Source organism: Mytilus galloprovincialis, chromosome 14 (assembly GCF_965363235.1).
Source record: "Mytilus galloprovincialis chromosome 14, xbMytGall1.hap1.1, whole genome shotgun sequence".
NCBI classification, from domain to species: domain Eukaryota; kingdom Metazoa; phylum Mollusca; class Bivalvia; order Mytilida; family Mytilidae; genus Mytilus; species Mytilus galloprovincialis.
The window spans coordinates 61,862,874-61,876,757 of NC_134851.1; the positions used below are offsets into that span (position 1 = coordinate 61,862,874).

At 34.1% G+C, this 13,884-nt stretch overlaps 1 long non-coding RNA gene across 1 annotated transcript; it reads left to right on the plus strand.

The window, feature by feature from the left end:
• Window positions 1–1,532: 1,532 nt before the first annotated feature.
• On the plus strand, window positions 1,533–13,080 carry LOC143058430 (uncharacterized). Its single transcript, XR_012973059.1, has 2 exons — window positions 1,533–1,686; window positions 11,015–13,080. It is a non-coding gene; the product is annotated as an uncharacterized LOC143058430 (long non-coding RNA).
• Window positions 13,081–13,884: the final 804 nt, after the last annotated feature.

Below are 13,884 nucleotides of genomic sequence, written 5' to 3' on the forward strand. Positions count from 1 at the left end.
AAATATAATGAACCTAGTAATGAACCCATTTTTTTTATCTCTGTATTTAAAGAAAATCATTTGAAGTATCCACACTAAAATTCTTTGATGTTAGTGCCTCTCTATTTCTAATTTTTTTGTGCAAATTTTTTTTTTTTTATGTCATTACCCCCCCCCCTTTTTTTAAGGTTTTCTTGAAGGTTTTTTTTATTGTCAACCATAGGCCAGTCATTTGAACAAACATATTCAACAAACACCAACATCAATATAACATGTAAGTTGGTTTATATGTTTGAAATTGTCTGGTTTGATAGCAAACATATGAAAAATTGGCCTACATGAACAGTTTACACCCCTAATATGACCCAATTTGAATTATCCGCCATCGATTTAAAATATGTTTACCCAGAGATATTTTTTCATTAATGATTAGCTAAATACCTAATCTTTAAGTGTAGTGAGTCATGTTTTGGCTATATTTCTGCAAAAAAAATGTTTCAGGGACCAAATTTGGTCGAATTTTACTCTTTTTGCTTAAGGTAGCAATAAACAGTTAGGTAAAAATACTAAAATTTGCCCTCATGAATTTTACCATCCCCTTTTCATTGCTTTCTTGCAATATCAAGCTTACTGTTTGTGTCATATATGGGCATATGCATGTAATCAGAATCTTCCATAGATTTTATATCCAGTATATAAAATGGTTAAATATAATTTCTTTTCGGTGTATCCATGGCATCAATCTGCATGTATTTGTTATAAAATTTTGCAAAAAGGGGGGAAAGATGTCACATATTTCCCCAAAATTTGGCTAAAAGTAGAATTTCAATCACTTGAAGTAATACCTTTTCTGAAACTGTGTACATGTATCATTCAGCAAATCCAATGAAAATCATATGTCTTTCGTCTCATTTTTTTGTAAAATTGCGTCAAAAACTTCGTGTAGAAAAAGAGTGTTTGTAAACAGTACATTAATTTCTGGACCGATGTCCGGTCTAGCTATGAAAATACGGATTGTCAAACAAAAAACAGCCCATAAAATATGTAAAAAATAATCTTGGTGCACTTATAAACCATCTTTGAAGGCTAAATTAGCACTCATCTGTCTAAAAATGAATTTTATTACACAATAACTTTCCTATTTGAAAAATCCACAGCGGCCAAAATGCGAAACTAAACTCCTAACTGTGTATTGCTACCTAAGATCCACAGTACCTAAAATAGCTATTAGCTCTGATATTTTATACTGTATTTAACCGTATATGATTTACTTAAATAAATATTTTTTTATAAAGCATATTCTGTTGTTAAAGCTATCTGCCATAATAAATGAGCTGTTCATAATTGAAATTTGGTCATTTTGTGGTACATTTTTCCTTGGTTGCAATATTTGTTCTGTCTATTCGAAATAGCATAAAAAATGAATAACATAAAAAATGTGGTGCACACTGTTAAATAACCCGCTACGCGCGTTATTCAGTGTGCACCAAATTTTTTTATGTTATTTCTTCATAGACAGAAAAAATATTACAGTCATTCCTTAAATAAAAACATACTTTTGTAAATGTAATGGTTTTAAGTATGATATAATGTGTTTCGTTTTTTATGGTACTTAGTGTACATCATATGACATACATATAAACGATATCATGTGACGTTTTGCTTCCTTGTGATGAAAGCTGATACTTATTTGAAGATTTGATTATGGTAAGAATACGATTTATTTGAAATTGTATATACATTTTTGACATATCACTTTTAAAAGGAAATTTGTCATTACAGCTTTCCTCATGTGTTAGAGATATGACTAAACTTGGTTTCAAAATTTAAAATTGTTTTAACACGGGGTTTGTTTAACATCTCAAGCATGTAATAACAAAAGCAAATGGTGATTTGATAATTATTTTCAAAATTGCTGATTTTGTTTGACTAGATAGAGATACTAATAGTATAATACATTTGTGTGTATAAAGCAACAGTTCTAATTGTGTAAATGTAATGAGGGCAAGGTCATAAAATGCTATTTGATATGTTATACTGTACTAGATAAGTATTGCACCATTTTTTCGACTGTATAATTGTGTTACAAAAAAAATGTAACCTTACTCATGTAACTTTAAATTAAAAACATTTACTTTCTTGTTATAGTAATCATCTATACTACTAAAGGAAGAGATCGATTTCATTGAGCTACAACTCCTCTGATACCATACAAAGTCGGGAATATTTGTGATATGGTTTATAAATGTAGTGTTTTGTACTTCCTAAATTTGTCTTTGAAACAATCTTTTTTCCACAGAAAACGCAAATTGTTGAGAAAATGTCCAAATTCGGAGACCGTTTTCGATGCGTGTCTTATACGCTTTCGCACATGCTCAGTCGACGTACTACACGCAAAATTTAACTTGATTATAAAAACTATAGGACAATGGTGTGGATAAAATTACACCATTCCAGGCACTTTTGTTTTCCGCATAATTAATATTACCAAAAATTAACAAGTTGCCGGTCGAATCCGATACCGATTCCAATAGTATTTGTAGCCTGCGATCCTGGCTCACTGCTCCACGAAGCATTAAATTGGGTCAGGATGCCAGGCTATAGTATATGTCACAAAATTACCTGATCCCTGTTACATAATCTGTACGTTCCGCCTCTGTCAGGCGCACAACCAAACGGTGTATTCAGGATTTGCTATAAACACGGGTAATACTCACACTTAAACTTCGTCATTATACAATGAATAACTGTGCACCTTATAATCAGCGTTACTTTACCAAATGCCAATACGAATTCTTAAAATCAAGGCTAAAATTAAGACGTAAGATCTTTAATTCAGACACAGACCCGCGATGTCGCGTGTTTGGTCTATTTTTCTGTAAAAGCAGGAAAACCATTATCGGTAGATATATCAAAAACATTATTTGATAGACGAGGGACAACATGGGGTTTACAGAATAGAGAACAATGAGTAAAATGTGCAGAACCAAGGGCAAAAACATTATTTGATAGACGAGGGACAACATGGGGTTTACAGAATAGAGAACAATGAGTAAAAGGTGCAGAATAAAAAAAAAACATAAAAGTGGAGTCAGTTTAGATTTGAGGTTTACGGGTGGCCAGTGGATGCCAGCTTGAGTCAGGTTAGATTTGAGGTTTACGGGTGGCCAGTGGATGCCAGCTTGAGTCAGGTTAGATTTGAGGTTTACGGGTGGCCAGTGGATGCCAGCTTGAGTCAGGTTGGATTTGAGGTGTACCGGTGGCCAGTGGATGCAAGCTTGAGTCAGATTAGATTTGAGGTTTACGGGTGGCCAGTGGATGCCATCTTGAGTCAGGTTAGATTTGAGGTTTACGGGTGGCCAGTGGTTGCCAGCTTGAGTCAGGTTAGATTTGAGGTTTACGGGTGGCCAGTGGATGCCATCTTGAGTCAGGTTAAATTTGAGGTTTACGGGGGGCCAGTGGATGCCAGCTTGAGTCAGGTTAGATTTGAGGTTTACGGGTGGCCAGTGGATGCCAGCTTGAGTCAGGTTAGATTTGAGGTTTACGGGTGACCAGTGGATGCCAGCTTGAGTCAGGTTAGATTTGAGGTTTACGGGTGGCCAGTGGATGCCAGCTTGAGCCAGGTTAGATTTGAGGTTTACGGGTGGCCAGTGGATGCCATCTTGAGTCAGGTTAGATTTGAGGTTTACGAGTGACCAGTGGATGCCAGGTTGGGTCAGGTTAGATTGGAGGTTTACGGGTGGCCAGTGGATTCCAGCTTGAGTCAGGTTAGATTTGAGGTTTACGGGTTGCCAATTGATATCAGATGGTGTTGGGGTGTAAAGATTTTGTAAATTAATATTCTAGCCTGGTAAAAACTAAAATAAATATATGTTTCTCATCGGAAGGATGAACATCAATTTTCTGTTTAATAATATGTAGGATAATGTTTGAAATAATTGTGTGCGTGAATGAAAACAAGTATTTGCACGACAGCGCCTCGTACAATAGATAAACCGCATTAGCAACAGCTTAATCAAGTAAAAATAAAATATTTAACCCCAAGCAAGTCCTGTCCTTACGTCCACCTATAAAATCATAACATACGTTTACTCGGAAATTGAATTTAAAGTTTTAATTCGAGTAAGAGCCTCACTGATTTTTAATTAACGTCTAGTTGGTTAACCTGTAAGTTTTTCTCATCTCTGGGCGTCCGTCGTCGTCGTGTTCAGTCGTCGTCTGTTAAATTTTACAAAAAATCTCCTCTGAAACTACTGGGTACAATTTATCTAAGCTTGGTCACAATCATCATTGGGGTTTCTTGTTTAACAATGTGTCCGATGATCCTGCATGTCAATCAAGATGGCCGACATGGCTAAAAATAGAAAATAGGGATTAAAGACAAGTTTTGCCTACTATTTTGATAACTTCTATAGATAATAAAAATCTGACTAGGGCGAAAATGTCCTGAATTTTGAGCTCTACTTACTGTTCATGTACGTCATAACTGTGAGACGACTTTTTATAGGAGTTATTGTCCTTGAATGATGAATTTTACCATTTAAAATCCTTTTTTGCCTATTATCACGGAGATCATAAAATATAAATATTACCCTTAAAGGGTGTGTTTTACTAAAAGATGGCCAGTGTTAAAGATGCAGGTGAGCGACACATGCTCTTTCATAACGCTTATTCTTACTAAATTGCATTTGAAGCTTTCAATTGATAAAAATGGATCAAAGAAACCAGGCTGGTACAAAAAATGTAATTTTGATCCCACACGCGCGTTTCGTCTTCAAAAGACACTCTAAAGTGACGCTAAAAAAAGTATATATTTTTTGTAAAACACCAAATAAAAACAAGGATGAAGGATTCCAAAGCTTTTTCGAAGAATTCAAAGTTTTGCTACCATTTCAATGATAAATCATGTCAAAATGATACTGTGGATTAATCTGTTTTCGTGAATACCAATTTTCGTGGATAATTAATTTCGTGGTTTTGCCGAAGTCTGCGTACAAGTCTATAGAATATTTGTTATTCGTTGGACATTGAATTCATAGTTCACCTGTACCCACGAAATCCACGAAAATTGGTATCCAACGAATAATAATGAATTCACAGTAATTTAACATCTAGACAAATGACATGTAAGTGGAATGTTCTTATTACATTTCCCACTCTTGAGATTTTAAAACTCCTCTGCATTGACCACGATTCAGATAATTTAGAGGTTGTCTTTAAGTTTTGGCGGTTTTTTGTTCATTCTGAAATACTTTAGGTGTCTGTTTTTCGTTATTTTGTGATGAAAGCTAGCAGACTTGTGTTTGTTTACGAAACAGTGTACCCTCGTTGTAGATTATCGTGATGTGAGTGTTTTCACGATTTGTTTCCTTTTGCGGCAGTATTCAACCAAACGAGTAGTTAGCATCCTGTAGTGGCAGCTTACACCGTTTCTATCTGGACTATGCATTGCTCGTGTTTGTTTGTTAATATGTCTAATATTACGGAGGAGTCGGGATTTGGTGGTCAATGTTGTCCAATATTTAGGATGAGTCGGGTGTTTGTGATTAGCGTTGTCCAATATTTCCAAGGAGTCGGGCGTTGGTGGTTAGTGTTGTCCAATATTTCAGAGTAGTCGGGTGTTTGTGATAAGTGTTGTCCAATATATACAAGGAGTCGGATGTTGATGGTTAGTGCTGTCCAATATTTCGGAGAAGTCGGGTGTTGGTGGTTATTGTTGTCCAATATTTCAGAGTAGTGGGTTGTTTGTGATTAGTGTTGTCCAATATATCCAAGGAGTCGAGTGTTGGTGGTTAGTGTTGTCCAATATTTCAGAGTAGTGGGTTGTTTGTGATTAGTGTTGTCCTATTTATCCAAGGAGTCGGGTGTTGATCCTTAATGTTGTCCAATATTTTAGAGGAATCGGATGTTGGTGGTAAGTGTTGTCCAATATATAAGAGGAATCGGGTGTTGGTGATAAGTGTTGTCCAATATTTCAGAGGAGTCAGGTGTTGGTGGTTAATTTTTTCCAATATTTAGAATTCGGTTGTTGGTGGTTAGTGTTGTCCAATATTTCGGAGGTGTCGGATATTGATGGCTAGTGTTGTCCAATATTTCGGAGGAGTCGGATGTTGATGGTTAGTGTTGTCCAATATTTTGGAGGAGTCGGATGTTGATGGTTAGTGTTGTCTAATATTTTGGAGGAGTCGGGAGTTTGTGGTTTGTCTTGTACAATATATCAGAGAAGTCGGATGTTGGTGGTTAATGTTGTCCAATGTATCGGAGGATCGGGTATTGATGGTTATTGTTGTACTGTCCAATATTCCCTGTAATTAGGTCTTTCCACTTTTCTGAAGAAAGACCTATTGTAGTTGTTCTGATTATTATTTAGGTCTTTCGCTTTTCTGTGGAAAGACCTATAATTGTATTTGTTCATTATTAGGTCTTTCCACTTTTCTGTGGAAAGACCTATTGTATTTGTTCTGATTATTATTATTATTATTAGGTCTTTCCACTTTTCTGTGGAAAGACCTATTGCTTTTGTTCTGATTATTATTATTATTTTCTACCGCCAAATTTTGTTCTCGCGTAACATTTTTGTTTCGCAATATGTCGCTAAGATATTTCTTATATAGTATCATACAGTTTATGCGCTTTTTATTTTCATCCATTCTAAGCAGAACAATTTTCTTTGTAAGAGTTATCTCCCCGAACACTGTTTTCCTCGTGACTACATCTACTCCGTAACCGCAAAAGAAAGCGACAAATTTATTTTATTAAATTGCTCGTTTTAACATTCGCATGATTTGTCCTATTTTGACCGAAGCGATATAAAGACTCCATATGAGAGTTATTTTCCCTTATGCATGTGTTATAAGAAATATGCATTTCTAACTGGTAAACCATAAGTGATAGAGACCTAGGGTCTTTTGATTTGAGGTCCTTGGTCCAAAAAAAATGAGAATTAGGTCAAGGTCAAAGGTCAAAGTCATATTCTAAATTTTGATTTTCATTTACCAAGTATCCAAGTATAATAAAGACCTAGGGAAATATGATGAATGGCCCTTGGTGTATGACCTTGAAATTGAGCTCAAGGTCAAAGTTAAATTTGATGTTCTAGATTTTGACCTTTGCTTTAACTTCATATTTAAACACGATAAAGCCATGGGACTTTTTTTATTAGGTTGCAATTTACATGACCTTGAAAAGCCAACCTGCAGTCACCTTGTGTAAACCAGAAATAGCTTTGTTTTGTACTTATTTGATGTAAAGTGTATTGAACAATATATTTTTGGAATCAGTGTCAAGTAAACTATCAAATAAAACCGAAAGTGACATATTCCAAACCGGAAGTAACAATTAATCTCCCTTATTTAGAAAAAATGTATAGAAACCATATATTTTTGGAATCACTTTACAATAAGCTATTATCTGACGCTGGATAAGATATTTCAAAATTAATTTTCATAGTTCTATATCAAAATTGATCTCTATGGATGGAAAGACCTTCAATTGTTCTCTGAACAAATGGTTTTGGTTTTTAATTATTTCTAAAAAAAAATTCCGCCACATCTTGAAATTTTTGTTTTGCAATATGTCGCTTAGATATTTCTTATATAGTATCGCACAGTTTATACGGTTTTAAATTTCAACCTGCTAAGACGAACAATTTTCTTTGTAAGAGTTTCCTCCCTATTCACTGTTTATCTAATGTGTGCATCTCCTTCGTAACAAAAAATGATATCAACTAAATTTCTTTTACAAGTTGTTCGTTACATCCTAAGGAATTTTTGGCTCATTTGGATCGAAGCAATCCGATGAAATTTATAGGAGTTATCTACCTTTACGAACTAAATTTGTCGGTTTTATTTTTTAACTCATAAACCGTTAACCGTATAACCCTGGAATGTTTTTATTTGAGGTTCCTAGGTACTAACGTAGAAAATGAGGTCAAGGTCAAAGGTCAAGGTCAATTTCTAAATTTTGACTTTTGCTTATTTTTGCATTTTCTCAAACACTTTTAAAGACATGTATAAAAGAACAAGTGCAAAATGTTTGTTTTATGATAATGAAGATATGTTACATTTGGTCTGATACAATGTATTGGAATCTTATAGGAGTTAGTGCCCCTGAATTGTCTAATTATAAGGTTAATTGATAATTACTTAAAATTGGTTCATTATAAACCAAATGACCTTTAACAAAAGGTTGGGTGACATATGACCTTAAAAATTGAAACCGGAAGTGACCTTGAGAAAACCGGAAGTAGCCTTTTTTGCACTTTTTTCTTATAAAAGTACTCAGAATCTATATGTTTTGTAATTTTGATACATTTTCTTATCCTTTAGGACTAGAACTGACTTTTGATCAACTGAAAGTGGCCAATTATCTACTGGTTTTCAAAGAAAAGTATTATGAACTATATATTTATGGAATTAGTGTGGAAAAAGCTATTATATGAGACCGGAAGTGACATTAACTTCAACGGAAGTAGCAAATTTGCTCCCTTATTTCACTGAAAAGTTTATGGAATACAATTATTTAGCCTATCAGTATGAAGAAACTAATCATTGGATGCCATTTTTAACTTTGAGTAAATAGGAACTACCTTCTTTTCAACAGTTTTTTTTTTAAATAATTGTGGAAAGACCTTCAATTGTTCTCTGAACAATTGGTTTTAAATTATTTTCTTTTTTTATTCCGCCAAATTTTGAATTTTTTGTTTCTCAATATGTCGCTTAGATATTTCTAGTATTGTATCGTACAGTTTATGCGCTTTTGAATTTCACCCTGCTAATCCGAACAAATTCCTTAGTAAGAGTTATCTCCCTTTTCACTGTTTATCTTGTGTGTGCATCTCCTTCGTAACAAAAAAAAAGATAACGATAAAATTCTTTTTCTGAATTGTTCGTTACATCCTCAGTAATTTTTGGCTAATTTGGATCGAAGCAATCCAGTGAAATCTTATAGGAGTAATCTACTTTTACCAAAAAAAAAATGGTCGTCTTATTTTTATAACTCACAAACCATAAGCCGTATAAACATGATCAACTTAAAGTCATTTTATTTGAGGTCCATGGGTCCTAACTTAGAAAATTATGTCAAGGTCAAAGGTCAACATGGTCAAGGTCATGTTCTCAATTTTGACTATTGCTTGTTTTTGCATTTTCTATGACACTTTTAAAGTTATATATAAAAGAACTAGTGCAAAATGTTTGTTTTATTGTGATGAAGATATGATACATTTGGTCTGAAACAATCCAATGACATCTTATAGGAGTTACGGTCCCTGAAATGATTAGATTTAAGGTTAATTTATTATTACTCCAACTTGGTACATAATAAAGCCAAAGGGTCTTATGCAAACTCTTGCTTGACATATGACCTTGAAAAATTTCAACCAGAAGTGACCTTGATTAAACCGGAAGTAGCCATTTTTGCACTTATTTCATGGAAAAATACATACAACTATATTTTTTTTAAATACGCATACAGGAACATATCATTTGAGACCGGAAGTGACCTTGAATGAACCCGAAGTACTTAATATCTCCCTTATTACAGGCAAAAGTATATAGAAACCATATATTTTTGGAATCAGTGTGAATGAAGCTATCATATGAGCCCAGAAGTGATATTTTTAAAACCGGAAGTTTACAAATATCTCCCTTATATCAGGCAAAAATGTATAGAAACCATATATTTATTGAATCAGAATGAAGCTTAGACGCCAATAGTTACTTTGAGTAAACAGGAAGTATCTTCTCATCAATAATTTCGAAAATTGATGTGGAAAGACCTTTAATCTTTCTTTTTTCTTCCACCAAATTTTGTTCTTGCGATAAATTTTTGTTTCTCAATATGTCGCTTAGAAATTTCTCATAATGTATTGTACAATTTATATGCTTTTAAATTTGACCCTGCTAAGCCGAACAATTTTCTTTGTAAGAGTTATCTCCCTATTCACTGTTTATCTTGTGTATGCATCTCCTTTGTAACAAAAAAAGATACCAACAAAAAAGTTGTTCTGAATTGTTTGTTACATTCTCAGAAATGTTTGGCTAATTTGGATCGAAGCCATCCGGTGACATTCTGATGATATCTTATAGGAGTCATTGCCCCCGACGTGACCGTGTGCAAACCGGAAGTAGCTTTTTTTTGGAGTAATTCACGGGAAAAATACTTAAAAACTACATATTTTTTTAGAATCAACATACAATAACCTTTTAATGACACCTAAAATCGCCTTTTGAAAACCAGAAATAGCTAATTATCTCCCTTATTTGAAAGAAAAATAGATAAAAACCATATATTTTCAATACCAGAGGAAAGTAAGCTATCATATGATACCGCAAATGACATTTTCGTAACCGGAAGTAGCAAATGATCTCCCAAGTTTTCGTCAAAAGTATATAGAATCTTTATATTTTTAATCAGTATGAAGAAAACCTATGATTGGATTCCTATAGTAACTTTGGATTAACCGAAAATAGCTTGTACTATTAAACCATTGAATTATGTATCATCGAAACTTTGTAACCATGGTAACGAATAAACTCGTAAAAGAATGACAAATACTCATGGAAACACTCAAAACAGTTCTGTAAATTTAAGTGAACAGGTAACGGAAGACAACGAACGACAGACGATGAGGGACGCAAAGGTATGAGAAAACCATTTTCCCTGCTGGCGATTTGAAACATGAACATGTCGTTAAAAACATGCATATTGGTGTTTGACTTTTCGCCAGTAGTATGTTTAGCTATGCCTTTGTCTGTTTTTTTTTATTATCATTATAACGATTTTTGATTGACCTTGGTATTGTCTTCCTTTTTGTGCAGATCGAAGAAAAAAAACATCAACAAATAACGACGAGTACCAACCAATCAGCGCCCTTTTTCAGATTAAATATTATGACAAAAAATAAAGTTATATTGAAATGTTCATGACTTAAAATGAGTATTTTTTCTAGTTAGATTTTTTCGTGAAATTGGTCACAGTAAAGCATTCTTTTATAAGATGTTACGAATACATATATATTTGATACATATTTCAGGTATCACAATGGATATTAGTACAACTCTTTGTGGTCCATGTTCAGTGCGACACATTACCACACCATCAACACACTGGTGCTTTGAGTGTGAAGAAGCCGTTTGTGATGACTGCCAAGAACATCATAAAGTACTCAAAGCAACACGAGGTCACGAAATCATACCAATTGACAAGTACAAGTCTCTTCCGTCCTTCATTACTGATATACAACAGTCATGTACCTATCACAATGAGAAATATCAACAATACTGCGTTGCGCATGCGTTACCTATTTGTTTCAAATGCATTAAAGAACACCAGAAATGCAACGTCATTCCTCTTGATGAGATCACGAATATTGCTAAGACATCCGGGCAATTACAAGATTTAGAAACTAGACTGATGGACTTACTACAGAACATTGATAGAATTAAGATGGACCGAAAGGCTAATTTGAAAAGTATTGAAGACAGGAAGGAGCTGCATCTTGTAGAAATACAACAAACAAGAAACCAAATAAGCAAACATTTAAATAAACTTGAAAAAGAAATAATACAAGATCTTGAGAAAAAAGAATGTCAATGTAAAAAGAATATTCAGACGATTTTATCATCCGTTAAAGAAAAGGAAAACTTGATAACAAAATATCAGACCAATCTTCAAAGCATTAAACAACATGCTTCCGATCTTCAAACTTTTTTAGTCATGAGAGATATTGAAATTAAAGTTTTGGAAAATGAACAATATTTACAATCGTTGGTTGAAACTGGCAAATTTGAACCAGTCGACCTTATTTGTAAAGTAGATCCAGGGGTGCTTAGTATCTCTAACAGTGTTATGAATTTTGGATCAATTGAAATAAAAACGACGTCGAGTAGCATTCGTTTAATCAGAGCGAAAGACAAACAAGCACAGTTACAAGTAACAACAATGACCATAAACGACTTGAAGTTAATTCTACAAAAGAAAATTTCAACAAATGGGAAGATTACTAGAGGTTGTTGCATGTCAGGTAATGGCGAATATTTCTTCACTGATCATTCCTCAAGGAAAAGCCTTTCTGTCATTGCATCTGATGGTACATTCAAATATAATATGTTGCTTGGTCCTAGTTATGGGTTTGACATAACATTTATCGATGAGAATACTATCGCTATCACATCTGGAAGATCCAATGAGCACATCGGAATTGACATAATAGACACCGAGCGCCGAAAGAAAATAAAGTTCATCAACCTTCCTGATAGTCCATATGGAATCACATGTGATCACGACTCGCTATTTGTCTGTGTTGAAAGACGTGGTATATATCAAATAAACACTGCGGATCATATTACCTCTCACGTGATCAGGTGTAACTTACCGGGAGGTTCCTTTGTATCTGTATTTACCGACAAGATATACTACACTAACTGGAGGGATCACAGCGTAGTTTGTTGTGACTATGCTGGATCACGTGTTTGGAGTTTTGAAGATACTTCAGTTTTGACAATCCCCGGTGGCATTACTGTAGATAATGACGGTAACGTGTTTGTTGTTGGACAAAGTTCGTCAAATGTGGCCATTATATCAAACGATGGAAAACTTCAAAGGAAAATTCTGACGGACAAGGACGGTCTACGTGAACCGTCTGCTATTTTCTTTGATAAACAGACCAAGAAACTGCTTGTTGCGAACAAAAAAGAAACTGCTATCCTTTACAGTGTTACTTAAAATAATTGAAATTAATATCTTTCATATGACTTCAAGTTTTGAAAATACCCGAGAGGCATCACTGTAGATAATGACGGTAACGTGTTTGATGTCGCAGAGGCGTCGTTGAATGTGGTCATTATATCAAACGATGGAAAACATTACAGACAAATTATGACAGACGAAGATGATCTACATACACCGTCAGCTATTTTCTTTGATAAACAAAACAGGAAACTTCTTGTTGCGAGCAAAGAAAAAAATGCGTTCGTTTACAGTGTTACTCAAAATGTTTGAATTAATATGTTTTATATGACAATGTGCATGCCGCCTTTCTTTGATGTATGGAATCTTTAAACTACAAAACGCTTGGTATAAATAAAGATATAAAGGTCACTAGTTTTCCAATAAATTCCAGTTGGGAAAAAGTAGAATCACAACAATACTGAACTCCGAGGAAAATTCAAAAAGAAAAGTACCTAATCAAATGAAAAAATCAAAAGCTCAAACATATTAAACGAATGGATAACAACTGTCATATTCCTGACTTGGTACAGGCATTTTCTGATGTAGAAAATGGTGGCTAAAACCTAGTTTTAAAGCTAGCTAAGCCTCTCACTTTTGTGTGAGAGCATTGGAAAACAAAATCCCAAAACAGCTTCCGAATGATCATTTTATGTCCTGGGGAGGAAGATGGGGTAGAAATCTTCTGTGTTTTGAATGATTTAAAATATTCATAAAAATTGAAACATATGAAAGACGACGATATTGATGACAAGAGCGCTGACTCTGAGTTTGTGAATACTAGTCTGATATTACAACGGAACTTTTTCTAATGACAACTTCTGTTTCGTCATTAATTCCATCTGTTACCTTTCTCTCCAACGTATCTTATTTGATTGGTTTGTACTAAGAAGTATTCTACTAAGAGTGAAAAAATATATGGCAAGCAAGATGGGCCATATTTTTCATAGAATTGTTCTATTAATCATAAAGTTAACAAAAAAGCCTCTTTTCAACAATTATAGTCGATATCATGTAAAAACTACAAGACTAAAATTAGGTACCACTTTATTACCTGGTCAACTAGGCCAATATTTCTGATCTACAAAACATATGACATTTAAAAAGATGATCTGATGTTCAGAAGTTGTCGTTTGTTGATGTGGTTCATAAGTGTTTCTCGTTTCTCGTTTTTTA